Source organism: Pteropus alecto, unplaced genomic scaffold (assembly GCF_000325575.1).
Source record: "Pteropus alecto unplaced genomic scaffold, ASM32557v1 scaffold155, whole genome shotgun sequence".
In the NCBI taxonomy this organism is placed as follows: domain Eukaryota; kingdom Metazoa; phylum Chordata; class Mammalia; order Chiroptera; family Pteropodidae; genus Pteropus; species Pteropus alecto.
The window spans coordinates 6798033-6806208 of record NW_006438113.1 but is presented as its reverse complement, the minus strand read 5'-3'; the positions used below and the strand labels follow the sequence as shown (position 1 = coordinate 6806208).

At 46.0% G+C, this 8176-nt stretch overlaps 1 long non-coding RNA gene across 1 annotated transcript in view; it reads right to left on the bottom strand.

Moving 5' to 3' along the window:
* Positions 1–1944: 1944 nt before the first annotated feature.
* LOC112482665 overlaps positions 1945–8176 on the bottom strand; it is an 8496-nt gene continuing 2264 nt past the window's right edge. The window contains exons 2-3 of the long non-coding RNA XR_003047377.1: positions 3821–4046; positions 1945–2301 (exon numbers count right to left, since the gene is read on the bottom strand). This is a non-coding gene — a long non-coding RNA (uncharacterized LOC112482665). The remainder of the gene's footprint in view (positions 2302–3820; positions 4047–8176) is intronic.

The following is an 8176-nucleotide window of genomic DNA, read 5'->3' as shown; positions in this document are numbered from 1 at the left end:
AGAGCGTCATTAAGTTGTGAGAAAGTTGGGCTTTGTGGGACCACTAGCTCAAGTTTCCAGGACATGAATAGTTGTGTGCATTTATGTAGGGTCTCGTGTCTCAGAGCATTGGGTTTTTTTATCTGTAGATGAGATGAATGAGAGGCTCAGAGGAAGCACTGAATAACTGTAGGGCAAACAAGTGAAGGCACAGCATGGGTGACACAACTCAGTGGCACTGCTTGAGGATAGCGGCCAGCGAGTGTCAGGCCAGGGCTGAGATTGGAGTGAGTGGGCGGTATCATGGGTAAGAATAAGGCACAGACTGGTAGGTCCTCTGTTCATCATACACTAGCCGGTGACTTCAGCAGACTGCCCTACCTTGTGCTACTCCTTCTTTTCCTCTTTGTGAAGCAGAGATGGATGATAGAACTCACCTGAAGGGGCACCTTACTTCTAGGATTGAATTAGCATTCAAAGTATAGTTAACAACAGCACGTGTGTGTTTTTGTTCTCACTGTTGTGATCATTTCTGCTTGACTCTATGTTCACAGGTCTTTCATCACCCCACAGAGCCTGCTCACCCCTCTGAGATGAATATTCTCTACATTATTTCGTGAGTAAATTCAGGATCCAGACCTATCAGCACAGCCCGGTGCTTTAACTTGGAGTTTGAGCTGGTCCCTCCTTCATGGAGCCCTCTGAGAAGCCAGTGAGGTTCTTAGGAAAAAGAAACAGATTGCTCAGCCAGCGGCTTTCCCCTGTTGTTCTCTGAGCTGGCTGGTGGCCCCATTAGTGAAACAGCCCAGCCTTCCCCCAGCAGGAGAGGACACTGGGCATGGTAGGGTGACCTGGAGCTGCAGGAGTGCCCAGCTTTAATGGAAAAAGATGGCAATCCAAAACACTTCATTAGTAGTGTCTGCTGTGACCCCAGAGGATCCTCACAGAGCGCATCTTGCCATCTCCCAGTGTCCCGTCTTTGGACATCTTTACCTCCCAAGATTCCTTGTTAGCACTGACAGAGACTCTCATGCCTCAGAAGAGCTTGGCTGCAAGGCATGAGGGACCTTCTCCACAGGCTGGTGAAGAGGAAGAAAGGGCGCTGAATGGGTGGTGGGCTGGTCTCCCAGAGCATAGCTATTGGGCAATACACAGCGACATGGGCTTCATTGGCCCCAGCCAAGGGGTGGTCATGCAATGGCAGGAGTCTCAGCTAGTGGTGATGTATAAAGTTTGGGAGGCAACAGCTCTATGATTTGAGAGTTGGCAGCAGTTGAGAGGAATCTGTTCACTTCCATATTGGGCCCCAGTCAACAAGGGATGAAGAACGAAGGCCAGGTGGGATGTGCATGGGAACTGGGATATTAGGAATTCTGACACAGGAGTTGGGAAGGCCCACAGGGGTAAGGGAGGGAAGATTTCACACCCCAGCACAAGGCTTAGGAAAACAGCAGTAAGATCTTTTAAAAGCACTAATCAAACTGCATCATTCCACAGCTTAAAATCTTCCAATGGCTGCCCATGACCCTCTGTGCCCCACCTTACATCACTCTCCCCTCCTCCCTGTGGTCTAGTCCCTGCTAGCTCCTCTCAGTGCCTCCGATATGCTACCAAGTCTTTTCCCACCCCAGGGCTTTTGCACATGCTGCTCTAGCTGGCAGGAAAGCTCTAGCTCTCTCACACTTAAATGCCAGCCCTCATCTCACACTTTTCAATGTTTTGACATAAATGTGAATTCTAGAGAAGGACCATCACTGCCCATCTTATCTGAAATTATCCCTACCACACCATTATCCTCTATTTTAGAATCCTGTTTGCTTCCTGTAGGCTTCTTATCATAATTTATACTTACTTTGTTTACTTGTTTATTGTCTGTCTCTCCCTCCAGGTAAAAAACTGCAGGAAAGTGGGGACCATCTCTCTCTCACCATTATCTCTAGCCATGAACATTCAGGAAGCCCTCTGTAAGTGTCAGCTGTTATTTCTACTATTTTATTACTGCTGTGGTGGTTGTTATTGTAGACTAGCAATAAATACTGCTTGAACATTGAATGAATATCAAGACTTACTCCAGACCCTGCTAACATGGGGGGCTGTTACACCAAATGTGCAGCAGGCCCTGGGCAGGCAGGGAACCCCTCGCTGCCCACTTCTGCCTCCTGGTCCTTTTGGGAGGCTATGTCAGCCAGAGGCAGTGGGACATTCCAGCCCCTGGCCCGGGATCACTCGTGTTCCGTCCTGTCTCTTCCAGGCTTGCCCAGCTGCTGGAGTCATCCAGGCGATTTTCCCCCAGCACACATACTGTCATCTCTTCACCGTGAACTGTATTTAAAATGTAAATAAAAAAAGGCTTTTAGGAGATTTAACTGTTTCCCTTGGTATTTAAATTATTCAATTATAACTAAAGCTATTAAAATACAGTTAATTAAAATTGTTAGATTGTTTTCCTTTGCACTGATCACAGCATTGCCCGACTTCTCCCTCTAGCTGTTTAATTCCTATTAAAAATGATAATGCCTCGCTTTATTCATAAATGCAGCAACCTTCCTGCACATTCTTCAAGTGATCTCCTCAATACAAACCGCACTGTTTTCTTTTCTTCTAGCAGTGAAGCGGAAATTCTGCTGTAGTCTTTAGAGGTTTAATCAGCAGTAAAAGGACTCAAAATTTAAACATTAGCATTACCGCGTCACAACAAATAATACAGTCCCCTGTAAAAACCGTCTAATTCTGATGCGACGTAATGTCATTAGAGACCAAAAGAGAACCCTGAGGTTTAATAAAAGGTGGGACCTAAATAAAGGTTTCGTAACTCACAACATAAAATTACCAGATCCACACGTTAAATATTTTATTTGAAAGGTTTCACGGCATTTCTAGTGGGAATAGCTCTGTAGTGGAAGTACAGATGGGTAAGTGCTGCTGGAACAAGTAAAAAAAAAAAAGAGGAAGGAAGGAAGAAAAGAAGGCTTCTTAGAACCAGCTCGCATCTTGTTGAGTTTGGCGTGTTTAAGATGATGCACCCCGAGAAACTAATTGGTTATAGCGTTTAAACTCCTGGGCCATGTGTTCGCACAACGATAATGGCTGTTCCAGGTAATGGTGGGCAAGGTGGCAGAGGTACTTAACTTTCTGGAACATAGCAGGTGCCACCTCCAGCATTTGGAGTGATTTGTGAACCACATGTAGTTGTGGTGGGGGGTGAGTCCTCCTAGCCTCCAAATGCAGAAAGGGAGGGTGTAGTGCAGACATCAGCTCAACTCAGCCTACGGTGACTAAGTGACTGGGAGCCTCCCATGTGCTAAGACGGCATGTGCAATAGCATCCTGTCCTTCAGCAGCTCACAGCCCACCACAGCCTTCGGAAACGGCATACGGGATACAAGTTGAGACAGTGTTGCCCCCAATTAATTCTTCCTGCGAGGCTGAGGAAGGCTATGAGGGAAGCTTAGTGCCTTGGCTGGCTGAGAAGGTCTCTATCTGCAGAAAAAAGAAAAAGTGTGACAAAAGATTAAGGCAGGAAGTTACTGGCAAGTCTGGGACACTGGGGCTTTTGTTAGCTCTGGAGCACAGGCTGGGTGAAAAGATATAGCAGGAACACCTAAATGTGAAGATTTGATCAAGAAAGGCCTTGAACATCATCCTTAGGAGTTTCGACTTTACTCTGAAAGTTGCCTACAACTTAAGAACCAACCAAAGCCCATCAAAGACATACTGATCACAGAACTAGGCGCTTGGAAGACACTCAAGCTGTTGAGTAGGTGAATGAAGTCCTAGAATTAGGACCTGATGTATCCTGTTAACTGGTCACCTGTGGAGAAGCCCCAGGCTTGACTGCTGACCTGATAGATGTCCCATCCAACAGGAAGTGTCTGTCAATCAGAGCTACTGGGCCAATACCTTGTTCTGTAAGTACCCTGGGCTCTCACTTTGGGGCTCCAGTCTTCAACCTGGGCCCATTCATTGCCATACTCTCTGCTGCGGACTTGATTCTCCACTTCGGGCTGCAGAGTGGAAATCACTGAACTTCCCAGGCTACTGCATGTGCCTCTTCTCCCCAAGGGCCCCCTGAGAAGTTGGAGAGAGGATGAAATGGTATAATATCAACACCACTAATCATTAAGAAAATGCAAATGGCCCCAATCAAAAATATTGTCAATGCCAAGTCAGGGAAAATCAATGCAAGAATGTGGGGAAACTGGAATCCTCACGCACTGCTAGTGGTACAGCTACTTTGGAAAATAGTTAACTCACACTTGCCATATGATCTAGCCATCCTGTTGAAATGAAAGCATATGTCATACAATGAATGACTTGTACACAAATCTTCATAGCAGCTTTATTTATAATCACCGAAAACTGAAAATGACCCAAGTGTCCATCAGCAGGGGAATGGATAACAAACAGTGGTATATCCATTCAATGGAATACTAGTCAGCCATAAAAAGAATGCAGTATCTATACCTGCTATAACATGGATGAATCTCAAAATAATTATACCTTTGTATATTTCACTTTTTGAAAGAAACCAGGCAAAAAAGAGAACATACCATATGATACCATTTATATAAAATTCTAGGAAATGTGAACTAGTCTACAGTAGCAGAAAGCAGTTGCTTGGGGCTAGGGTGTGGTGGGAAGGGTGATAGTATGTTTTAGGTGTGATGATATGTTCACTTTCTTCACAGTGGTGATGCCTGCATGGATGTATACAAATGTCAAAACTTACCAAAGCATACACTTTAAATATACGCAGTTTATGTATGGAAAGTATACCTCAATAAAGTTGCTCTAAGAAAATTGAAAGAACCAGGATTTGGTGGCCATTCGTTTTTATAATTTTAATTTTGATGTAGTTTCAAATGTACAGAGTGACAAAAATATTCAAGGATCCCCTGCAAACCCTTCACCAGATTCTCTAATTGCTAAATTTTTTCACTTTCTCTTCATACTTCTCTCTCTCTCTTTTTTCCTGAGCTCTTTGAGAGTATGTTAGAAACATTGTTCCTTCGACATTCCAGCATATATTTCTTAAGAATAAGAATATCTACATTTCCATAGCATAGTAATCAAAATCAGGAAGTTTAACGATACTAAACTATATTCTGATCTAGATTCCATATTCAAATGCCACCCATTGTCCTATTACATCCTTTATAATTGTCTTCCCTGCATCCCAACAGTCACTCCAGGATCACATAGCACATTCTGCTATCATGTCTCTAGCCTCCTCTGACCTGAGCTCAAATCCTGACTCCATCACTTACTTGTCTTGCAACCTTGGGCATTTATATCTGTGGTCCCTGATATGTACAACAAGTCCAACATGGACATCCAGCTCCTGAGTCCTGGAGGAGAACACATGAGAGGATGTCTGGACAGTGTCTAGCATAGTGCCACACATGGGCAGGATTCAGAGAGTGGGATTATAGTAAAAGCAGCCCAATACACCAGAGCCATTCTCCCAGGCCTTCTGCAAATGCCCATGGTGCGCAGGCTGACCCTTGGTTGGCCAGGGCCCTGGCAGCTTGCTTCTCTGCCCAGCCTCTCTCCACCCACCCCTTCTGTCACTAATGGCTGTCATGCTGACCCAGAGCAATGGGCACTTCTGAGCAGCTCGTCAAAGGCAGCCTTCCTGCAGCGAGGGAGGCAAGTGGATTGCAATTTTGACTTTTCAAAAGCTTCAACGGATGACACTTTCCTTCTTATATTTGAGGAAAGTGCTTCTTCCCTTTCTCCTTCTCACTGCATATTACTGAATTCTTCAAGAAATTTAGCCTCAACAGTGAAGTTGCCACCAATGTGGGATGGTCTCTGGTCAGCTGTCCTGCCCTCTCAGAGCCTCCCTCCCCATGCTGGAATCCATGGACTGCCTTTATGGCCACCACTGACCAGACCAGGGTGATCTTGACCACGATGAGCAGAGCCAATATCTGGTGCCTGTGAGGTGGCCTGGAGTAAAAGCTTTGCCCGTCGGGGATAGTGGTGGTTAATTAAACCATTAGATCATCTCTCTAGGACAGCTTAAATGCAGAGGGGGTGAGGGGAGCTGGCTGGTTGGCATATGTAAGGGAAATGGAAAGATCACAGAGAAGGTGGACACAGGACAGTTCAGGCTGCAGAGCCACAAGTAAGCAGAAGCCATTTAATAGCCTGATATGGAGACACATGGAGGAGATGGGAATGTATGGGCTGGAGGCAGTTAGAGGACAGTGCAGAGACCAAGAGGAACCAGGAGGGGCCAGGGTGAAATGCAGGGTGGGCGGACCACGCATGATGGTGATCTGTTCCCTGTGGCCCTGCAGGGGCCTCCTCTGTGTTCTTACACTGTCTGATTATATTCATTTCCTAGTATTGCAAGCGACAACAAATTGGGTGGCTTAAAACAACAGAAATTATTTTCTCATAGTTCTAGAGGCCGGAAGTCTGAAATTGGGGTGTCAACAGGGTTGGATTCTTCTGAAAACACTGAGAGAGGTCCCATTCCATCCCTTTCTCCTAGCAAAACTTGCTAGGATTGGTTGCTAGCAATCCTTGGTGTTCCTCACCTTATGGACACATAACTCTAACCCCTGCCTCTGTCTTCACAGGGATCTTCACACGGCCTTCTCTTCTGTGTCTCTGTGTGCCTTCTCCTTTCTGTCCCTTGTAAGGACATTTGCCTTTGGATTTAGGGGCCATCTGAATCCAGGATTAGCTCACTTCAAGATCCTTACACTAATTATATCTGCAAAGATCTTTATTCCTTGTAGTATCCCATTCTGAGGTTCCAGGTGGACACGATTGGATGGAGCTGGGGAGTTGGCACCCAGTCGCTGATTGAGGGAGTGAAGATTTTAGACTTCACCATGGCTCCCTAGATCTTTGCTGTAAAACTCCAAAACGTGAGCATGCTTGATTAAGTGGCTATTCTTTGCAACCCTGAGAACCTCATTTTTTAGAATGATAGGTCTCATGGGAAGGAAGAGTCATGGGCTTTTCCAAGGTTGAAGGGTCTCCGGTGGTTTCTGAACCTTATTCCTTCAGACCTAGGATTTCCAGCAGCCCTGCTCGTCCAAGGCTGTTGGGCAACTGGTGGAAAGATATGGGGAAGAAAGGAAGGGTTTGGCAGAAAAAAATGTATGTAGTGCTGGAAACAGGGAGGCGGTTCATGGGTTGTATATGGTACTGAGACTCCAGAATAAGCAGAGAGTCTGGGAGGGGTAGTAACAGGAGAGGGACCCCAACTGGACTTCTTATCAGATGAGTTGCATTCAACCCATCTCCTTGACTTCTCTAAGCTCCAGTGTCTTAATGTGTAAGCCGAATTTCACCAGTGTCAATTGAGCACCTACTAGATGTCAGAACAATTCTGGGTGGTGGGGATATGGTGATAAGGAAGCATGATCCCTGGACTTGACTAACTCCCAATGTGGGAGAGGAGACAGGTGCGTGAAGGACCAAGGAGGTCATCATGTGGTAAGGACTGCAATAGTGTTCAGTACTAACACCATGAGAACACTGGTGGCCAGTTAGGCAAGGACCCATGAAATAGGTCCCTGAGCTGGGTCTTAAAGGAAGCAGAAGAGTGTGTCAACAAAATAGGAGAAGCCAGGGGTCCAGGCTGAGTTCATGGCATGAGCAGAAATATAGTCCCTGAAAGTGTATTCAGAAGGTATATTATTGCCTCGACTGGCTGAAAGGTTGTAGGAGGGTGAATATGGTGGAAACTAGTGGAAAGGAACTTGTAGAAGAGGTAGCAATCCTTGAATGCACAGGAGGTGAGACTTTAGTCTGTACTTGATGGGGCCATTGGAGGCTGTGAAGTCAACTGTAGGATGAACAAATCTGCAGTGCAGAAAGATCACTCAGGCAGCAAGAGAGGATGAGAGGATGGACATAGGCTGGGAGTGGGGAGACAGGTGAGAAGCTAGTGCAACGTCCTCGAGAGAGATGGAAAGGGCAGTGGCAGTGCGATGGAAGAGAAATAATAGACACAAGAGGCATTTGAGGGGCAGCATGCACAGGGATTGGCGACCTCACATTAGGCTGCTTCTTGGGCTTGTCTGTGGGTCATGAAGATAATGGATGTGATGCACTCTGAAAACTGCAGAGCACCTCATCTGGGTGTGGTGGCTGGTTTCAGCTGGATCCTGTTCAGGCTTTCAAGAAGTGAAGCCTCTCTCCTCCTCCTCCCTGGCTCATCTCTGATGCTTTTT